We start from the raw sequence: 23,408 nt of genomic DNA, 5'->3' as shown, positions 1-23,408 counted from the left end.
CCAATCCTTGCGGCGGCGAAGCAACGGCTTCTGCTAGTCATTAGTAGCACTGTGTGAGATCTTTCGAAAGTGATGGTATCCAAGCCTGGTGGCTTTGCGACTGTTTGCGATTGAAGGTGTCAAGTGCGAAGGTGCTTGGGCAAAAAATATAGTAAGAAAAAGTTGTAAAACGACTTCCTGAACTTAAGTCTGCGAGTGCTGAGTAACGGCTTGCTCGTATTGATGGTATGCGAGTCAGGCGTTGCGATACACAGCAGACAAAGTTCTGCCAGTGCACAGTGTGGGCGTGATTAAGCAAATTAAACAGAAGTCTTTTTTCGCCACCCACGTGTATCAGTAGTTTATTCAGTTGTTAACGAAACTCTGTCCTCAAATCTGGCAGAAAACTCAAAGATGTCCTGGTCGTACGTGCAGTAGACTGGCGGTGAGACGCAATCAATACCTTCGCTGTAGGACAGCAATGATAATGTTACAGATGACAATACCAAGCAAAATTCCTTTACCAAAGAACATGAAATTAATATTGCGAAATTCGAATTAAGAACAACTGGCAACAAGAGCAACTTAGAAGTAGGTATCGTCGCTGAAGCGAAGCAGCTTAAATCGCTTAATAAAGGCAAGCCCTCCATTCCACATTGTATACTAGTCTGGTTCCTTAGAGAGTGTGCTGATACAATAGTTTCGTACTCAGGAATCATATAAAACTGTCCGCTCAAGAAATATCCCTACCTAAAGACTGAAAATTTGCACCGGGCACCAATATCCAGGAAAGGAAATAGGAGTAGTGCTCTGAATTACAGAGCCATATCACTAATGTCGATTTGCGGAAGGATTTTGTAACATGTACTGTCTCCAAACACAATGAACGACTTCGAGAAAACTATTTATTGGCATTTTTCCTCACAGGGACCTGCAGTCAAATTGCGGGCCTACGGAGTATCGTCTCATTTGTGCTTCTGGATACGTGATTTCCCATCAGAAAGGTCGCAGTTCGTAGTAAGTGGCGGAAAGTCATCGAGTAACGCAGCAGTAATATCTGGCGTTCCCCAAGGAAGCGTTACAGACCTTTTGGCGTTCCTGATCTACATAAACGATTAAGAAAACGTTCTGAGCATCCCTCTTAAATTGTCTGCAGATAATGTTGCCATTTAGTGTAGAAAAGTCACAAAATGATCAAAACCAAATGCAAAATGATTCAGATAAGATGTCTGTATGGTGCAAAAACTGGCAGCTGACTCTAGAGAACGGAAAGTATGAAGTCATCCACATGAGTACTACATGGAATCCGCTAAATTTCGGTTACAAGATAAATCTAAAATAAGTCTAAAGGCTGTGAATTCGACTAAATACTAAGGGAATATAATTACAAATAACATAAATTGGAATGGTCACATAGATAATATGTAACACCATAATCGATAGTGAGTAGTTTATACAGTGTAATATATTATGTGAAGTATAAAGTGTTTACTCTTTACTGCTTCATGTCTTTGCAAGGAAATGGAGTTTAGCGAAATATGTTTTGTAGAATTACAACTGTGTGCTTAAATAATGGATATTTGTTAAATATGTTTATTTATGTATGAGAAACTGCAATGTAAAAACTGGTTCATACTTAGGGACTTTGTATTATATAATGTCAAAGACATAGTGATTCCCCTCCGCTACGGAAATGGTGTGGCGCGAGCTAAAACGTGGAATTGGCGCTCAAGCTGAGCGGGAAGCGAGAGAGCACAGTAAGGAGTCAGTAACCAGCAGCCGACCAGTCAACAGCACAGCTGCCGAGAGAGGCATCCAGTATCTGATTTGAGATGGAATGCACTCGGGTGTAACTGCAGCTGTAAAATGGTGCTCTCGCATTGGAAATGGCTCTAAAAATGGTATTCACGTCGCCAAGAAGAACTAAAACGATAGACCAGGTAGCCACCACCTGCTCGCCACCACTATTGCGACACCAATTCAGCAGATCCAAGAGGTTAGAACTATATAACAATATGAACCAAAGTGTTTGTGTGACTTAATTTGCTATAATAATTCAAATATTGCTGAACTTTGTGTTCGAACCATGAATTTACTTCTTTCATGGTACCTAACAGGGTCCTCTCCTCAAAATTATTAAACACCGAGTATAATAATCTGTGTTATTTAATTAAGCGTAATTTCTGAATGCAAAAATATATAAATGTGGATGGTCAGAGTAATGGTTTCATTGAAATCAATGGAGACACTTAATGATGAATTTATAAAAATCTCCTATGTGTTACGGTTTGCTTATATTTTACAAATATTAATGTTTTAATGTTCAGCAGTATAAAACTTGCTTCACAAGTTGGTTTAGATGCTGTTTGAAGCTACCTTTTAATTGAAGTCTTTTCTAAAGTTTGTAGAGAGTATTGTCAGTGCAAATGGTATTAAAATATTGCAAGATAATTTATCTTAAGTAGGAAGGTAATTCAGATTTCATCATAATTCAAAATATTTATGAAAAGTATGTATAGTTTGCATATATAAAGAAGGGATAGTCTGTGGCCCCCACCCCCTTTCCAATTTCTTATATCAGGAAAAAACCAAACTGAATAGTTATTTTCTAGCTAAACAAACCAGAAGTGATTATTTAAAAGAGTATATATAAAAGGTATGTGTACAGTGTTATCTTATTGCATTTGTGATGTGTATGTGTTTGTTACTCAAACTATAATTCTTACCAGATGCCACTTAATCTTGTGTATGCCCTAGGGAACAAATTAGTGAAAGGCAGAAGTGAAGATTGTGGTTAACAGGGATAAAGTCTCTTTTCCATTTCTGTGATTGCTTAACTACGCTGTTGATAACTATTGCTACCCACTGTGTAGTTCGTCTGGTTATTGTAGGTGTTTATTGCACTTTTCTGAGAAAGAATCTATGAAAGTCACTTTTCCAAGGGTATATATAAATCCACTGAAAAATAATGTTTTCACATTTTTGTGCCTAATTAGGCTGGCGACCGTTTTATTATTTCATTTATATTAAATCTGTTACTGTAATTTCTTACCAAATTTTTAGTCTTCCTGTTGTCTACCAACTGCGACCCTTACGAATGTCATGTTCGATACTCTCTTTCTGTTAGGTAACACACGGTAAAATTAAAAACTCCTCTCAGAGGGTAACACATACTGTGCGTTTAAGTCATATTTAGGCAAATTGCAGCGGTAGTGTTATATTTGGCTTCCTTGTGACGGGTTTGTAAGTTCCGTTAGAAGGAAACAGTGTAGCACACACGCGCGGGAACGCCGGTAATAGTGTCATAAATATTGTGGGGAAAGCGAAACAAAGACTGTGATTTAATGACAGAAAGCTTAGAAAATGCAACAAGTTTACTAAAGAGACTGCCTACGTTACACTTGTCCGTCTTCCTCTGGAGTACTGCCACGCGATGTGGGATCCATATCAGATAGAACTGACGGAGGGCATCGTAAAAGTTCAAAGTAGGGCAGCACATTTTGTATTACCGTGAAATAATGGAGAGATTGTCACGGATTTGATACGTGAATTGTGGTGGAAAGCATAAAAACAAAGGCGTTTTTCGTTGCGGCAAGGTCTGCCCATGAAATTTCGGTCACCAACTTTCTCCTCCGAATGCGAAAATATTTTTTGGTACAAACTTACACAGGGAGAAGTTAGCATTGTAATAAAATAATAGAAGTCAGAGCCCCAAATGAATGATTTGCGTGTTAGTTTCACCCGTGCGCAGTTCGATGACGACGATTATGATGTTTGGTTTGTACGGCGTTCAACTGCGCGGTCATCAGTGCCCAGTTCGAGAGTGCAACATTAGACAAATTGTTTGACCTTCTCCAGACACTTGAATTGCCAAGTAATCATGTAGACGTAGATGAATAGTTTGTTCTGTATTGAGTTCTGTGACTGAACTTGTGGTTAACTCTCGTTCATCAATATTTAGTACTGCCTGATGGGTAAGAATTGTCATATATGTAATGAACTGTCATATATATTTTGCATAAGAAATAGTCAGACATAAGAAAGACTAGCTTGATAGTATTGTCGGTAGCTAGTATCTTAGTGTCAGGAATTGGTTGTAATAGTAGATCAATGTGCAGTTAAGGGCTAGATTACTGATCCTAAATAAAAATTCTTTGGCGTTGCTAGTTTTTTGTTGTTATTTTTTATTTTGGCAGCGTACCATTCATTTCAAAGTCCAAGTCGTTGCCTGGTGGCCTATTGGTCGGCCAGCTTGAATTTTTTATGTATTTGACCTTGTTCTGTTATTGTCAGAAGGATATTTTGTGCTTCGTTACTTTAGCCCCATTTATGTTCTTTTGGTCTACAGAGGATTATAATTGCGAGGGTCGCTAAGTAAGTAGTGCCCCAATTTAAAAAAAAAAAAAGCCATTAATATACATAGAAAAACGATCTTGTTGGTGCTTCACATTTGATGTTTGTTTTGTGCACCGGTGAAGTTTTGAACCGTTCTGGAACACGGAAGAGCCGTAGTACAGCGTCAGAATGGCGTCTACATACGACTCACGTTACAAGCAGTGTGCTGTTATTGAATTCTTGTGTGCAGGAAATGAAACCGTGGTGAACATCCATAAGCGTTTGTGCGCCGTGTGTGGCAATACTGCAGTTGATAGTACAGTTGGCGATGGGTAAAGAAAATTACAGCCTGAGGAAATGCAGAAACAGAGCTCCATGATCAGCCATGCTCGGGACGTCCTGTCACAGCCACTGCTCCAGACATACTGAATCGTGTGGGTGCCATTATTCGTGCCGACTGGCGCATCACAGTTCGACAATTGGCTCCACAGTTTGAAGATGACGAGAGTGTCAGCCATGTAGTGAAAATATCGCTATGCCTATAGGACAAGAGCTTTTACCAGCAGGGAATATATGCTGTTCCACAACGATGCGTACGGCCATACAACGTGATGGAGACTACGTAGAAAAATAGGGCAGGGACAAGACATGTTGATCTATATTGTCACCAGATTCTGGCTCTTAACAATAAATATGGCCGCGCGGGATTAGCCGAGCGGTTTTATGCGCTGCAGTCATGGACTGTACGGCTGGTCACGGCGGAGGTTCGAGTCCTCCCTCGGGCTTGGGTGTGTGTGTTTGTCCTTAGGATAATTTAGGTTAACTAGTGTGCAAGCTTAGGGACTGATGACCTTAGCATTTAAGTCCCATAGGATTTCACACACACACAATAAATATGTTCTGAGAAAAAAAATGTGGGGCATTACCTCTTGAACGAACCTTGTATTTTATTGTAAGTGGTTTCTGGTAGTAAATAAAACTATTGCTAAATTGAGCCCCGCGTCTGCACAACCCCTAGCCTAAACTCCACTCCACGTAAATCTCACGTTAAAAATACAGAGTGGGCAAAATAAAACTCACCCAGTATAAACTTGATGCACCTTAAGATATAGAACCCAACTTGCATCACTGCTCTCTGTGCATATGTAAGTTGCGTTACCTGTCTTACGGTGCATGAAATATTTTCTGGGCTCGTTTTACTTCGCCAAGCAGTATATCCAAGAGAGTTAAGGATTTGAAAATCTACTGTTTGATCCACGCCTTTTACGGTAAAGAAAAAGACGAAACTAAAGTTGACCTCAATGTCACAGCAACTCGGGGGGCTAGAAAATTATGCCATCGCTACAAATCTAACATCCAAGGACTGGGCTGTTCAAGACACCCCTCCTTTCAAGGGGCTGATGTAAATGTACCGCATCTTGCTGCAAAAAGATTTATTGTAGCTAGATAAGAATGTGTAACAGAAACTATATCTCCCAAACAATAAAACAAATGCTAATGGTCTAATGATGTGATCAATCACGAGACAACGCCACGCACAAAATGTTACGATACTGCGCTCTACTTTTCGCACAATACACAGTTTTGCCGACTGCCCTGTATACATCGGTGCATATTTGGACAGATTTCTAGGGTGCACGGTGGAAACACTCTAGTACTTATCGGATATCTTCATCACTTGTTCTACGCCAGTCAACATGTTTCTTCACATTCATAGCAGTTTTGTTTTGTTGCCAGAGACGGTAGCTCTCAGCATTTCGTTTCTCTGTATCCATCCCTCTGCTTAGGCCACTGGCCGCTTCTAATATACTGATGGCATTATACGTAACTCCACTTAAATACAAAATGTAGAAAAATTAGATATTGGGGCCTTCGGCAAACCAAAATTAGTGTTTCTACATTTATAGACGCTCTCGTTATTGCCTAGCATATTATGTTTTGAACTCCCTGTACTGTCGTAGACGCTGCGCACATGGAGACTAATTAAGCGGAAGGAATCCGGAGACGGTTCTCTACTATGACGTTTTTCCGGTACAGTTCTGTAATTGAAAGGCTGTGAAAAGCGTTGTGTAAATCGGGCAGGTTGCGTTGTTCTTTCAGTCACGGCTGGCGACGTATTTACGATACGTTGACGGGTGGCACGAGAAACTTTATGGTTGTCGCCTATTGTCACACAGAGCGGGTTCAGAGAAAGATACGGTCGGAGCGCACAGTGAATAAAAATAAAGGTCTGCGGCGACCAGGCCACGAAAGTGTTAATGCCGCCTGCCAGACGAAGCGCGTGACAAGTGCATCGGTGGGCTCTCATAAAAAAGAACAGGCGGGAAACGGAGCTCCGAATATTTTTACTGTGGCGTCACGCGTGCTGTTGGAGTTTACGATTCCTATGGTTGCAGTAACAAAAATTTATGCTGGCTGCCGGTACAAATAAGCACCCTCACTTCATCACTCACGTGTTCACATGAACAAAAATACGTTAGAATCACGGCGACAGAAACTGTGGACGCACTAAAAAAATGTCCAAGCTCAGCGTTGCGGAATTCGCTACGAGTTTGTCTCGTTGTCTCATATGATCGATGCAGAGGCACTTAATTTGTAGTGTCAGTACTTAACATCTTTTAAAAATATATTAACTCGTAAATGTGTGCCTCTTCTGATACGGATAAAAGTACGCCATAAGCGAGAGATTACATGATTAATTACCATGCAAAATATCATCAACAAGGAAAGTATGTTTTGACAATCTACTGAACTATTCTCATCCGGAGTCACCAATTACAAATTCCAGCACCATCCCTTATAACGATCAGCTTCCGGAACCGACGTATGAAGATGTGCTGCGAAGTACCAAACACAAAAAAATGGCAACTGGGACTGAAGGAATTTTGGTTGAGATATTAAAATATGGATGAGAGACATTGCATGGATGTATGCATCATCTGATACAGGTGATGTGGAAACCTAGTGTTGTGGCTACGCCCTCCTATAACGTTTTGTGGTTCCTGGCTGGATGAGGAGAGGGTGGTATGATAGGTGGGTGGCCAGTTTCCTCTCACTACAACACAAAATGCACTCGTGTTTAAAATACACTTTATTACAGGAGCCAGCTGAGTACTGACCTTCAATGATATTCTTGAATCTTGTCCGTAACGTATCACAACTGTCTGCAATGACTAACGTTCGCCGGCCGGTGTGGCCGAGCGGTTCTAGGCGCTACAGTCTGGAACAGCTCGACCGCTACGGTCGCGGGTTCGAATCCTACCACGGCATGGATGTATGTGATGTGCTTAGGTTACTTAGGTTTAAGTAGTTCTAAGTTCTAGGGGACTGATGACCATAGCAGTTAAGTCCCATAGTGCTCAGAGCCATTTGAATCATTTCTGACTAACGTTCCCACAAAGCTGGCTAAGGTGCGAGGCAACTACTATCACTGTGGATGACCAGAGAACAGTGTGAGGTATTGAGGTGCAATGCCAAATGAGTCCCTATGCGACGTACTGAGGAACTGATTGCGAGATTGAGAAAATGAGCGATTGCGACACCTCGGTCGGAGGCGACGGCCTATATGTACGCTGCCCAGGGGGCGTTATCGACGCTTGGCCTGGGGGCGTGTCTTGGTCTTCTCTTGTTATAGGCGCACTTAGTTCAGCGTCTGCTATACAATGTTTCCTAGCGCCGACCGGTGTGCTACCGAAGGCGTGCGCTAGCGCATTCCTCCTCCTCCTCCTCTCTCCCCCCCCCCCCCCCCCCCGAAAACGCCACCCGTTGTCGTTCGTGTACTAGAGATGCGAACGACAACTGGGTGGCGGGGGACGGGGGCGCAAGAGCAGACAGGAAGCTGGACTTCGAGATGAGCCAGTCCTGAGGATGTCCCTGGAGCGATGACAGCGACAGCGACGGTGATGGCTGGTCCAGGTCCATCGGGTCGGAGAGCGGCGACGGCGGAAGCCAGAGAGCACGATGTCCAGTGGCTCGCCCTGGGATACCGTGGCGACCCCAGCTGGCGGCTGCGAAGGGTCCCGTGAGGCAGTGAATCTGGGGGAAGAAAAGCAGCAGAATCACGGGGCAAACGACAAATGCGAGTTTCATTCAGATGACGGTGCTGCAAACGATCGGGATCTGCAATGAGATACATATGTGTGCCAATGTTTATGGATCTCGCTTCGTTCCCAGAACTGACGTTGTAAGACATCGTGGTCTCCTGACCTTCATTGCTTACATATTCCGCCCTCACAATCATATTCCGCACATCAAGACGCTTCATTCGAAATCAAACTCGATAAGATAAAGTCAGTGTTGTATGAATTCATGTAAACGATATGCAATTAACAAGTAAGCGCACCGTGGTTGAAATACTCGAGGCTGGCGTACACACATAAATTCCAGACACGACGGTCACAGTAGCTTTTAGTTTGGGAGAGAAACCGCACAACGGGACGCCGGTCCTTTCAGAGGACGACCCAGCCTATGTCGGCCGGTGACCGCCCGTGTAGCAGACAGCGTGGGCCAAAAACCCTGTAAAGAACAAGATCACGAGGTGCAAAGCGATACTTGCGGACCATCGGCGGTGCTGGATGCTGCGGTAGGTGGAGTAAGTGAAGCAGCGTCCGATGGCGGCAGTCATGCAGAAGTTCCACCGGTGATGGTCCGTCGCGTGGGTGGGAGCGATAGGAGGCGAGAAACAGTTGCAGCGTCTTTTCCCGTGTGTGGGGAGTGCAAAGCTTGACCATCTGATATTTAAAAGTGCGTACGAGCCGTTCTATTTCTCCATTGGACTAGGGGTGAAACGGAGCATTTGTTAGATGACGAATGCCATTCCGTTCACAAAACTGTTCAAAGTCATGTGATATGAACTCAGATTCGTTGTCCGCAACAATGACTTCAGACAAGCCTTCAATGCAAAAAATTGAGGACAACAGTTGAATGGTGCTACGTGACGTGGTAGAGTTCATAGGCACCGCAATTGGAAACTTGCTAAACAAGTCTATCACTATGAGCCAACGAGTGATCCAAAATGGTCCTACTAAGTCCATGTGTACTCGATGCCATGGGGACTGAGTCTTAGGCCAAGCTGAGAATGTCTGTGGCGGAACGGATTGGTTTCCCACGCTTGCGCGACACAGTGACGTCATCTGTTCAATGTGGGCGTCCATGCCTTGCCAAGTACAATGCCAGTGCTGTAACTGTTTAGTTATGTGACAGTGTTCTTGGTGAAGCAGTTATAACACAGCCTTTTGCAACACTGTGGGAATGACCATACGCGTTTGTGCACTGTCAGACTCCAATAAAATCACACCTTGCAGTACTGAAAGATTATCCCGACGAGTAAAGTATCGGCGCACTACTGATTTCTGAATACTGTTCAGTGAGCGAGACTAAGACCAGCGAATGTAATGCAACAAAATAAAGAATATCGCTTGCTCCATATTATATATCATTTCTAAGCTTTTTATTTCTGCCGGCCGCTGTGACCGAGCGGTTCTGGGCGCTTAAGTTCGGAACCGTGCTGCTGCTACGGTCGCAGGTTCGAATCCTGCCTCGGGCATGGATGTGTGATGTCCTTACGTTAGTTAGATTTAAGCAGTTCTAAGTTCTACGGGACTGATGACCTCAGATGTCAAGTGCTCAGAGCCATTTGAGCCATTATCAATTTCCCGAGTGCAGCACAGTGCTCTTGTGAACTGATCGTTGCTCCATGAGGGAGAACATCGATAGATAGATAGATATTCAGCGATCACAGGCCCTGCAGACCACGCACTGCTTCCACAAACTGCCTCCATTCCTTCCTGTTTTGTGCCCGGTTCCTCCAGGTGTCTTCAATTTCCAGGGCTGCTAGGTCTTCGCCAGGTCGTCCATACAGCGCTCCCTAGGTCGTCCACTGGGGCGTTTGGTGTTTGGTTTCCCCGTTAGTGCCACCTTCGCCTGTCTTCCATCTGGCATACGGGCTGCATGGCGCACCCATTGTATTCTTTTGCTCTTCATCTCCTGTAGGATAGTCGGTTGTCGCGTCAGAAGGTAGATTTCCTCGTTTATCCTCCTCTTCCATTCTCCGTTATATAAAACTGGTCCCCATATCTTTCTCATTACCCTTCTTTCAAATATTAATAGTTTTTCCCTTTCTGGCTTAGTCATGCTCCATGTTTCTGAACCGTACATTACTGCTGGGCATATTCACTATGTTGTTCACTGAGATCGATTTAGAGCCAAGCGTTTCTCTGAGAGAATGCTTGCATTTCGTTCCCACTGCTATTCTTCCGTTGATGTCCATTTTTATGTTCTTGTCCGTGGTAAACAAAGTATTTGAACTGGTCTATTCTCTTGAACCTCTTGCCATCTATGTCAAGAAATTCTACCTGCTCTTGTCTTCTTCCTAATTGCATGAACTCTGTTTTGTCTCGATTCACTTTGAGCCCTACCTTCTGTGCAGAATTGTCCATTTTCTGGTACATTTCTTTCAACTCGTGCTTTGATTCCCTTAATAGTACTACGTCATCTGCATATGCGAGACAGTTGAAGTTACCGTCCATCTCTACTCCAGCCCACTTCAGTTGCCAACACTCTTTTATTACTTTCTCTAAGATGACATTGAACAAAACACTTTAGAGAGCGTCCGCTTGTCTTAGGCCTGTCTAAATCTCGAATGTTTCTGATGTGGCTTCTCGGAGACGTACTGCTGCCTTTAACCCTTCCATACAAGCTTGCACCATTCTCACTAGCGTCTCAGGGATTCTGAAGTCCCGCATTGCATTGTCTAGGCTATTCCTGCGGATGCTGTGATATGCACGTTGAAAATCGACGAACAGGTTGTAGATATCTTTATCATAGTCCCAATGTTTTCAAACAATTGGTTTAGTGTGAAAATGTGATCTATTGTTGATCGGTTTGGTCGAAAGCCAGCTTGGTACTCCTGTATGTTGTTCTCTATGAGTGCTTGCAAATTTCTGAGGATAATTATGGACAGTACCTAATACGTTACATTCAAAAAGCTGATTCCTCGTAGTTACCGCATTCAATTTATATCCCTTCCTTTATATTGGGCATATTTTAGCCGATTTCCATTCTTGTGGCAGTGTCTCCTCCCATATCAACGGGATCAGTTTATATATCTCTAAGTGTAAGCTCTGGCCTGACGGAGAACATCAGATAGAATAATCACTTCAGAGACCCAGAAGACCGTCGCCATGGCTTTACCGGCTGATGGAGTGGCTTTGAACTTTTTCTTCGGAGGAGAAGTGCCGAAGCGCCCCTCAGTGGTTTGCCATTTTATTTCCGATTCGAAGTGATGGACGTATGTTTCATTGCCTGTGACGCCGTTCGGCAAAAAAATTGTCACGATCAACTTCGTAATGCGCAAGCAATTCTGCACCGGTGGTCCTTGGTTACTATTTACGATTTTCTGTTAAGCGGCGAAGAAAACAGCGAGCGCACACCTCTGCGTACCCCGACCGGTGAACGTGTGTGTCAGCACAACCAACAGACGACCAGTTGCGCATGTAAGGTGTGTTTGCGATCCGTCAACACCTTGAATGAGAGCGTCCGCACTTTCCGACAGACCAGGAGTCACTGCTGTGTACGGTCGGCCGGCACTAGGCATATCGGACAGGTTAGTGCGACTTGTAGCGATGATGACAGACCCCCTCGTCCAACGACTCACCGTGCTTTTGTTCACTACCAGGTCTCCGTAGACATTTTTCTAGCGCCTATGATATCTGCAGTGCTTTCGTTTCCTGCCAAATGAAACTCAACGACAGCTCTCTACTTGGAACACAGCTCCGTTACAGACACCACTTCGAAGACTACGTATAGCGCTGCAAACTATCGGAGCTTCACGAAACTACAGCAGGGGTATTTCACAATGTCCCATGACACGAGAAAGAAACGTGTTGCTTTACTTATTGAACTCTCCTCGTATATTCAGCCTCTGATTGATAATGAGAGTCCTTAGTTACGATTTAGAAATTGTTTCTCGTTTACAGCACTTCGAAATACAGAACGGAGAACAGTTCATCGGCTACTAATTGTTCGTCGTTATTGCAGTAAAACTATAGCATCAAGCTTAACGTTTTAATTTATTTCTTTACTACACTACTGGCCATTAAAATTGCTGCACCACGAAGATGACGTGCTACAGACGCGAAATTTAACCGACAGGAAGAAGATGCTGTGATATGCAAATGATTAGCTTCTCAGAACATTCACACAAACTTGGCGCCGGTGGCGACACCTACAACGTGCTGACATGAGGAAAGTTTCCAACCGATTTCTCATACACAAACAGCAGTTGACCGGCGTTGCCTGGTGAAACGTTGTTGTGGTGCCTTGTGTAAGGAGGAGAAATGCGTACCATCACGTTTCCGGCTTTGATAAAGGTCGGATTGTAGCCTATCGCGATTGCGGTTAATAGTACGCGAAATTGCTGCTCGCGTTGGTCGAAATCCAATGACTGTTAACAGAATATGGAATCGGTGGGTTCAGGAGGGTAATGCCGTGCTGGATCCCAAAAAAATGGTTCAAATGATTCTGAGCACTGTGGGACTTAACTTCTAAGGTCATCAGTCCCCTAGTACTTAGAACTAATTAAACCCAACTAACCTAAGGACATCACACACATCCAAGCCCAAGGCAGGATTCGAATCTGCGACCGTAGCGGTCGCGCGGCACCAGACTGTAGCGCCTAGAACCGCTCGGTCACCACGGCCGGCCTCTGGATCCCAAGTGACTCGTATCACTAGCAGTCAAGCTGACAGGCATCTTATCCGCATGGCTGTAACGAATCGTGCAGCCACGTCTCGATCCGTGAGTCAACAGATGGGGACGTTTGCAAGACAACAACCATCTGCACGAACAGTTCGACGATGTTTGCAGCAGCATGGACTATCAGCTCGGAGACTAGGGCTGCGGTTACCCTTGACGCTGCATCACAAACAGGAGCGCCTGCGATGGTGTACTCAACGACGAACCTGGATGCACGAATGGCAAAACATCATTTTTTCGGATAAATCCAGGTTCTCTTTACAGCATCTTGATGGTCGCATCCGTGTTTGGCGTCATCGTGGTGAACGCACATTGGAAGCGTGTATTCGTCATCGGCCGGCCGTAGTGGCCGAGCGCTTCTAGGTGTTACAGTCTGGAACCGCGCGACTACTACGGTCGCATGTTCGAATCCTGCCTTGGGCATGTATGTGTGTGATGTCCTTAGGTTAGTTAGGTTTAAGTAGTTCTAAGTTCTAGGGGACTGATGACCACAGCTGTTAAGTCCCATAGTGCTCATAGCCCGCCTTTCGTCGTCTCGATACTGGCGTATCACTCGGTGTGATGGTATGGGGTGCCATTGGTTACACGTCTCGGTCACCTCTTGTTCGTATTGACGGCACGCTGAACAGTGGACGTTTCATTTCAGATGTGTTACGACCCGTGGCTCTACCCTTAATTCGATCCCTGTGAAACCCTACATTTCAGCAGGATATTGCACGACCGCATGTTGCAGGTCCTGTACGGGCCTTTCTGGATACAGAAAAATGTTCGACTGCTGTCCTGGCCAACACATTCTCCATATCTCTCGCCAATTTAAAACGTCTGGTCCATGGTGGCCGAGCAACTGGCTCGTCACAATACGCCAGTCACTACTCTTGATGAACTGGGGTATCGTGTTGAAGCTGCATGGGCAGCTGTACCTGTACACGCCATCCAAGCTCTGATTGACTCCAGGCCCAGGCGTATGAAGGCCGTTATTACGGCCAGAGGTGGTTGTTCTGGATATTGATTTCTCAGGATCTATGCACCCTAATTGCGTGAAAATGTAATCACATGCCTGTTCTAGTATAATATATTTGTCCAATGAATATCCGTTTATCATCTACATTTCTTCTTGGTGTAGCAATTTTAATGGCAGTAGTGTACTAATACATTCCTTTTCTATTTTCCAGACACTATTCACATATACCTCTGAAGAAACCTACAAAATTTTACCATTGCACAGTACGTAAGAGTTCGATTTTTTGAAGTGTCGGGATTGTGGGATGGTGTCGCTTGTGTATCAGAAATACTGAAATACGTTGCGCAGTACTTCTCACCATTTTCGTACAATAAAGTTACCCACGTCGATATTTTTAATATGGTTTCAACGAATACGCCTGCCGCACATCATTTACATTCGCCACAGAGATTGCATTTGGGCAGTGAATGAATTTTGACTTTCAGTTCTCTCTGATGAAATAGATGGCATGACATGGATATTGCTTTGCAGGGACGAATGCTTCCCATCCGTGGCGAAAGGGAGGCTAATTATTTTTAATTGCGTGGCGTGCTGTCATATTGCCGGGCGCTAACGAAGTCGCCGCTGTTACAGGCCGTCCCAAGAGCTGGGCGTCCATGTTGCGAAAGCACATCCTCTGGACACGAACCCTCTAAAAATGGTAATTTCCTCCGCTGCTGACTGTGTCACAGGGTACACGTGTGACGAAGCGCGCGCGTATGCTAGAGCCACGACTGACTAGATGCCAAGTGGATGATTGTGGCACAATTCACATTTGGACAAACCTTAACTCTCTGGAATAATCTTCTTTTTATTTCAGGAAAGAATGCAGATAGGAAAGTAAATCCCATCACTCCAACAGGGAATAAAAAATAATAAACCTCTACTGAGGTGTTGGCTAGAGGTGGAAGTCTGAAAAGTGTACCAAGGAACGACATTCTCCCCAACCTGATTCTAACATATTGTTAAAAAATGATACAGTCTTTCTTCACTTTGTTTCATTGACGTTTGTTTCTTTCTATTCTTATTATGAAGGGCACTTTCCTAGTCATGTAATAATTTTGCATGGAGTCTAAAGATCTGCACATGCTTGCACTTTGTGACGGTACGTCACATAAATATTGACATTTTTATCGGTTGTAAACCGCAGTTAAAGTATTTTATGAATATAATTAGTATAAAAGATATAGTTAATGTTCTTGAAACAACTGATTTGCAGCGATAATTTAAGAGTAGCATCTTTATTTAATGTCTATGAAAATAGAAAAAAGGATCGAAAGAGACGCGATTGTACGGCCGAGGAGGAAGGACGTATTTTGTGGTACACACACTGTTTTGTTTCGCTATACGGAAGGCAGCCATTGAGCGGCTACACATATTTTATGTAAGTTATTCGTATTTCTACTAAAATAAAATATTATTGTTATCACAAAATTAGTTTCTTTGTAATAGTTGTCACCTCAAATGCTCGCAGTGGCTAATTATTTTTAATAAGCTTTTTTTAGTAATTTGCGCTGCGAGAAGCTCATCTTCCGATGCAGCCTCTGGTCGGTCGTTACGCGCCGAAGTATTAATTTATTTTTCAAAGTGTTAACACTAAATGTAAATGCGAGAGATTTCGTTGTAAGAACCGTTCTAAATTGCAACAGATAATTAATTTACGTTAAAGTTCATTTTTTAAAATTATACAGATTCCATGAGTTCAGTAAGTTTTATCTTGGCCGCTCCACGGCAACAATCGAAATTCTCTCGAGCCTTGCTTTGCAATCAATAAATAGAAATTAACAAAATTACATTCAATTCAGTTAACCCCAACTATATTTTAGGCCACACGTTCAAAATCTAAAATTGGTACATGAATAACTGCGGCCCTTCGAGAACCCGTTTCATACACTACTGGCCATTACACCAAGAAGAAATGCAGATGATAAACGGGTATTCACTGGACAAATATATTATACTAGAACTGACACGTGATTACGTTTTCACGCTATTTGGGTGCATAGACCCTGAGAAATCAGTACCCAGAACAACTACCTCTGGCCGTAACAACGGCCTTGATACGCCTGGGCACTGAGTCAAACAGAGCTTGGATGGCGTGTACACGTACAGCTGCCCATGCACAATACCACAGATCATCAAGAGTAGTGACTGGCATCTTGTGACGAGCCAGTTGCTCGGCACCATTGACCAGACGTTTTCAATTGGTGAGAGATCTGGAGAATGTGCCGGATAGGACAGCAGTCGAACATTTTCTGTATCCAGAAAGGCCCGTACAGGACCTGCTACACGCGGTCGTTCATTATCCTGCTGAAATCTAGAGTTTCGCAGGGATCGAATGAAGGGTAGAGCCACGGGTCGTAACACATCTGTAATGTAACGTCCACTGTTCAATGTGCCATCAGTGCGAGTAAGAGGTGACTGAGACGTGTAACCAGTGGCACCCCATACTATCACGCCGGGTGATACGTCAGTATGGCGATGAACAATACACGCTTCCAATGTGCTTTCATCGCGATGTCGCCGCGGGGCAACCGGCTGGCTGTTAGTTCCACCGCCCGTGTGATTTTCAAATTCGTCTGGCTGAGTATCTTATGGAAACGAGGGACCTGCATGGGAAACGGGAGTGGAAACATCAATCCTTTGACCAGATAGGTCTGCAGGCACACATCTCCCGGCGGCTACAACTGTTTCCACTGTCTGTCATCGCACAGAGGCTTTGTATGCTCGGTGGGCTACTTTTGGTTCGTTGCTTCGGTGCCGAGACCACGCGGCATTCATAAAGACTGATCTTGCTCCCCACTGTGACTGTGATAACTATGACTGGTTCGCTTCCTGTGGGTGTTTGTCCCCTGCTGCTTCTATATCGGACTCGGTTCAGCCCCCTGTTGTTGTTGTTGTTGTTTCTGGCCAAGCGATCTGAGGGTCGTCTCGCTCGCATCAAAACATAACAGTTTTCATCTGATAATTGTTATAGAGTTGTGATCTGATGTATGCTTTAAATTACGTTTTGTACGTCTCTTTTATGTTAAATGTGTCATTATTAAGAATGTCCAAAATATTTTGTCCACCTGGTAAGTTGTGCAGTAAATCGCCAAGTCTCTTTCTTTAGTTATTTGGAGCCCGCAAGCTTATGTCCCTTACCAGGGCAAATAATGTCGCATGTACTTTGGTGCGCTATACATCCAAGCCATACTTGTGTTTACGTAGGCGAGGTTCATTAGCCAACAATTTGTATCTTCCTTCCACCCATAATTTCCATCCCGCGCGATGGTTAAGTATTTACCATTCCTGCCTCGTGGTGTGATTTGAAGCTGGATCTCAGTTGGTCGCTGAGCTTCTTTGCTGTCAGGTGTAAGTGAGGTGTGGTTGCCTTGGCCAATTACCTCATTATCTTTTAGCGACTTTTCACAACTGTTTTGCCTACGCTCCCAGCGTGTATTATGATTGTGGGGTCCAGTCCACTCGTCTCTTATAGGGTGCCTAAAGGATGCTGCGTGTCCGGATAGCTGTACAACAATTCAAGCAAATCACATTAATTGTTTTTATTACAATAAAGTAGACTGACAATACTTTGGTTTACAATGTTGTGTCGCAAGCTATTGGCGACATGCAAATAATCAGTGTCTTTCGCTATATAGAATGTCCATGCAAGTAATGGACATGGATCACAAGTAACAGCTCTTCTAGTGCTCTCTTCCAATTGGGGTCTACTAGGGTCCGTCTTTTACTGTCCGGCCGAGGCTGTCAGGAGCGGCACTTGTTTCCTCTTCTTGTAGAGGCCGCTCCTGTCGTGGTGCGGTCCTAGTCAGCGTACTATTGGCTGACGTCGTCTCACAGCCTTCTCTGCTCTTGCGTTCTTCTCCTTCGTGCCGGTGCTTGTCCTTACGCCGCAGCAATGATGACTTAAGTTTCACTCGTCTTACTTTAAGTTCTACTCGTCTTACTTATAAATTACTATTCTGTTCATCAGGCTATCATTGTATGTTTGTGCCTCGGCGTGTGTTTCTACCGGTTTATTAGAAAAGGAGTGGTGGTGTGAGCAGCGTATCGGGCCTGGCCTAAGCAATTTCGAGTCCGTTCGTCCAGACCACTTTGTCCGATGCGCGGTGATTTCATATCAAGCAGCCATAATTGTTGTTGTTTCCTTCTTAATAAACTCCTTTTAAGCAAACCTGAATTATTTGTTGTATTTTAGTCAAACACATTCTAAAGATGGTTGTGGCCTACCTGTTTTCAGATTGTTGTCTTACAACATTTGCAAAAACTTTTATGTAACCTCAACTGATGAAATATTATCTTGCTTCTCTTATTGAAATATGCTTAAGCAGTTCAACAATACTAACCAGCGGCACACTAAATTTGCATATTTTAGGAAAGAGAATAACAGTGTTATACATCGAAGAGTCAAAGAAACCGGTACACGCGCCTAATATCATGTAGGGCATCCGAGAGCACTTTGAAGTGCCGCAAAACGACGTGACACGGACTTGACTAATGTCTGAAGTAGTGCTGGAGGGAACTGACACAATGAATCCAGCAGGGCTGTCAGTAAATCCGTAAGAGTACAAGGGGTGGAGATATCTTCCGAGCAGCACGTTGCAAGATATCCCAGATATGCCCAGTAATGTTCATGACTGGGTAGTTTGGTGCCCAGCGGAAGTCTTTAAACTCAGAAGAGTGTTCATGAAGCCACTCTGTAGCAATTCTGGACGTATGGGTTGTTACATTGTCCTCCTGGAATTGCTCAAGTCCTTTGGAATCCACAATGGTCATGAATGGATGCAGGTGATTAGACAGGATGCTTAAGTATGCGTCACATGTCAGAGTCGTATCTAGACATATCAGGGGTCCCATATCACTCCAACTACAAACGCCCCCACCATTACAGAGCCTCCAACAGCTTGAACAGTCCCCTGATGACATGTAATGGCTATTGATTGATGAGGTTGCCGCAACACCAGTACACGTCCATCCACTCGGTGCAATTTGAAACGGGACTCGTCCGACAAGGCAACATGTTTCCGGTCATCAACAGTCCAGTCTCGGTGTTGACGGGCCCAGTGTGACGTAAAGCTTTGGTCGTCCAGTAATCAAGGGTACACGAGTGGGCCTTCGGCTTCGAAAGCCCATATCTATAATGTTTCGTTAAATGGTTCCCATGCTGACACTTGTTGATGACCCAGCATTGAAATCTGCAGCAATCTGCGGAAGGCTTGCATTTCTGTCACTTTAAACGATTCTCTTGTCTTCGTACCTGTTCTTGCAGGATCTTTTTCCGGTCTCAGCGATGTCGGAGATTTGATGTTTTACCGGATTCCTGACATTCACTGTCAACTAGTGAAATTGTCGTGCGGGAAAATCCCCATTTCACGCTACTTCGGAGATGCTGTGACCATCTCTTGTGCGCCGACTATAACGCCACGTTCAAAGTCACTTAAATCTTGATAACCTGCCACGCCGTTGTAGCAGCAGTAACCGATCTAACAACTGCGCCAGACACTTGTTGTCTTATATAGGCGTTGCGGACCGCAGCGCCATATTCTGCCTGTTTACATATCTCTGTATTTGAATACGCGTACCTATACCAGTTTCATTCTCGCTTCAGCGTATAAAACCTTGATACGAATGTGGCCAGTCCTTGTTTTGCACGGTCCTTCCATTCCTAGGCAACCTTACACCAGTAGCGTGTACCAGTCCCAAGTTGTTTTGAATTGTTATTTATACATGGGCTGTACCAGCGTCAGCTCAAGGCTAAAACCAACAATACTTACACTGAAGGTGGAGAAGGGAGATAAGGAAAGGGGAGGGAGGGGATCATTGCTCTCAGCTGCATCGGGACATTATGCGGTGTTAACGACAAAGAGTGAAAATGTGTACTGGGATTTGAAACCGGGATCTCCCGCTTACTAGGCAGGTGCGTCAACCAGAGCATCATCCGGGACACAGCGTTGTTGCAACTACACGGACTATTTCGACACGCCTCACGGCCGATCCACATCCCCATCGAGCTCCACCTATGCGCATTCCCTGCGCATTTCCTTCACATTCGCTCTCTGAGATTCCCGCAGGAGGTCGGACATATTTGCACATCCGCACTGAAGAAGGTGGATCCATTGCCCAGCTAGAACATTCAAATTATATTTTACGAAAAAAACGAGAAAAAAAATCGCTGAACAAATAATCTCATTTATGCTTCGGTCTCAGTTGCACGTTATTAATTACATGACATGTGACATGTTTCGATGACTCTGGGTGATCTTCAGACATAAAACAAAGTAAAACAAAATTTTTACCGTCTAATATCTCACAAAAAAATAAGTAGAAAAGAATTGTACTCAAATGTAGAATTTACCGAAGTAGTTAAATCAGCAACCCATATTGTCTATTCAGTACCTTATATCAGAGAACTGTGTTTCTCATCAGCGGTCAGTGTTTTAAATATGTATTCCGTGAAGGTACGGGAGAGGGGAGGGGAAAATGGGGAAACAGTGGGAGGAGGAAGGGGAAAATGGGGAGAGGAGGATTGGGGAGAGGAAGGAAGCAGGGAAGGGGAGTGGTGCGGAAGTCATGAGTTTAACAAGAAAGAAAAATTATGTAAGAATTCTCGTTAAAATGTTAATAGAGCAGACCAATTAGGGTGTAAAATGTAAAAAGCATAAAATGGTAAAATTATAAAATGGGGTGAGGAGGCAGGAATGGTATCAATTTAACAAGAGAGAGTCTTCAACTAAAAATTCAAAAAATTAATTATGCAAAAAATATTCCGCTAAAATAGTAAAAAGTAGACCGTCAGATGTGTAAAACTTTAACAGTAAATTGTAAAAGTGGAAACGGAGTAGTTAAAATTGAATTAGTCTAGGCCTAGAACAAACGATGTGTAAATAGTAAGAAACATAAAAATTCTAAACATGTAGAAGTGAAATAATTACGTAATTGCGTAGAACTGCATTAAGTGTCATTAAATTTAAAAAGTTAAAACACTGAGATTTGTTGTTGTTGTTGTTGTTGTTGTTCTTGTGGTCTTGAGTCCAGAGACTGGTTTGATTCAGTCTCCATACTACTCTATCCTGTGCAAGCTTCTTCATCTCCCAGTACCTACTGCTTAGTGTATTCATCTCTTGGTCTCTATCTACAATTTTTACCCTCCTCAGTGCCCTCCAATATTAAACGGGTGATCTCTTGATGCATCAGAACATGTCCTAACAACCGTTCTCTTCTTCTAGTCAAGTTGTGCCACAAATTTCTCTTCTCCCCAATTCTATTCAACACCTCCTTAATAGTTACGTGATCTACCCATCTAATCTTCAGCATTCTTCTGTAGCACCACATTTCGAAAGCTTCTATTCTCTTCTTGTCCAAACTATATGTCGTCCATGTTTCACTTCCATGCATGGCTGTACTCCATATAAATACTCCGAGAAAAGACTTCCCGACACTTAAATCTATAATCGATGTTAACAAATTTCTCTTCTTCAGAAACGCTTTCCTTGCCATTGCCAGTCTACATTTTATATCCTCTGTACATCGACCATCGTCAGTTATTTTGCTCCCCAAATAGCAAATCTCATTTACTACTTTTACTGTCTCATTTCCTAATCTAATTCCCCCGGCATCATCCAATTTAATTCGACTACATACCATTATACTCGTTATGTTTTTATTGATGTTCATCTTATATCATCCTTTCAAGACACTTTCCATTCCGTTCAACTGCTCCTCCAGGTCCTTTGGTGTCTCTGACAGAACTTCAATGTCATCGGCGAACCTCGAAGTTTTTATTTCTTCCCATGGATATTAATTCCTACTCCGAATTTTTCTTTTGTTTCCTTTACTGCTTGCTCAGTATACAGATTGAATAACATCGGGGATAGGCTACAACTCTGTCTCACTCCCTTCGCAATCGCTGCTTAATTTTCATGCCCCTCGACTCATAACTGCCATCTGGTTTCTGTACAAATTGTAAATAACCTTTCGCTCCCTGTATTTTATCCCTGGCACCTTCAGAATTTGAAAGAGAATATTCCAGTCAACGTTATCAAAAGGTTTCTCTAAGTCTACAATTGCTAGAAACGTAGGTCTGCCGTTTCTGAATCTACATTCTAAGATAGTTCATAGTGTCAGTATCGCCTCACGTATTCCACTGTTTCCACGGAATCCAAACTGGTCTTCCCTGAGGTCGGCTTCTACCAGTTTTTCCATTCGTCTGTGAAGAATTCGTGTTAGTATTTTGCAGCTGTGACTTATTAAACTGATAGTTCAGTAATTTTCACATCTGTCAACACCTGCTATCTTTGGGGTTGCAATTGTTATATTCTTCTTGAAGTGTGAGGGTATTTCGCCTGTCTCATACATCTTGCTCACCAGATGGTAGAGTTTTGTTAGGACTGGCTCTCCCAAGGCTGTCAGTAGTTTTAATGGAATGTTGTCTACTCCCGGGACTTTGTTTCGACATAGGTCTTTCAGCGCTCTGTTATGCTCTCCACACAGTATCACATCTCCCATTTCATCTTCATCTACATCCTCTTCCATTTTCATAATATTGCCCTCAAGTACATCGCCCTTGTATAGACCCTCTATATACTCCTTCCACCTTTCTGCTTTCCCTTCTTTGCTTAAAACTGGGTTTGCATCTGAGCTCTTAATATTAATACAAGCGGTTTTCTTTTCTCCAAAGGTCTCTTTAATTTTCCTGTAGGCAGCATCTATCTTACCCCTAGTGAGATATGCCTCTACATTCTTACATTTGTCTTATAACCATCCCTACTTAGCCATTGTGCACTTCCTGTCGATCTCATTTTTGAGATGCTTGTATTCCTTTTTGCCTGCTTCATTTACTGCATTTTTATATTTTCTCCTTTCATCAATTAAATCTGATATATCCTCTGTTACCCAAGAATTTCTATTAGCCCTGGTCTTTTTACCTACTTGATCATCTGCTGCCTTCATCTCTCAAAGTTAGCCATTCTTCTTCTACTGTATTTCTTTCCCCCATTCCCGTCAATTGTTCCTTAATGCTCTCCCTGAAACTCTGTACAACCTCTGGTTTAGTCACTTTATCCAGGTCCCATCTCCTTAAATTCCCACCTTTTTGCAGTTTCTTCAGTTTTAGTCTACAGTTCATAACCAATAGATTGTGGTCAGAGTCCACATCTACCGCAGGAAATGTCTTAAAATTTAAAACTTGGTTCTTAAATCTCTGTCTTACCGTTTTATAATCTATCTGAAACCTTCCAGTATCTACAGGCCTCGTCTATGTATACAACCTTCCTTCATGATTCTTGAACCATATGTTAGCTGTGGTTAAGCTGCACTCTGTCAAAATTCTGCCAGGCGGCTT

Source organism: Schistocerca piceifrons, chromosome 6, assembly GCF_021461385.2.
Source record: "Schistocerca piceifrons isolate TAMUIC-IGC-003096 chromosome 6, iqSchPice1.1, whole genome shotgun sequence".
Lineage (NCBI taxonomy): Eukaryota > Metazoa > Arthropoda > Insecta > Orthoptera > Acrididae > Schistocerca > Schistocerca piceifrons.
The sequence above is the reverse complement of the archived record's forward strand: the minus strand, read 5'-3'. Positions refer to the sequence as shown.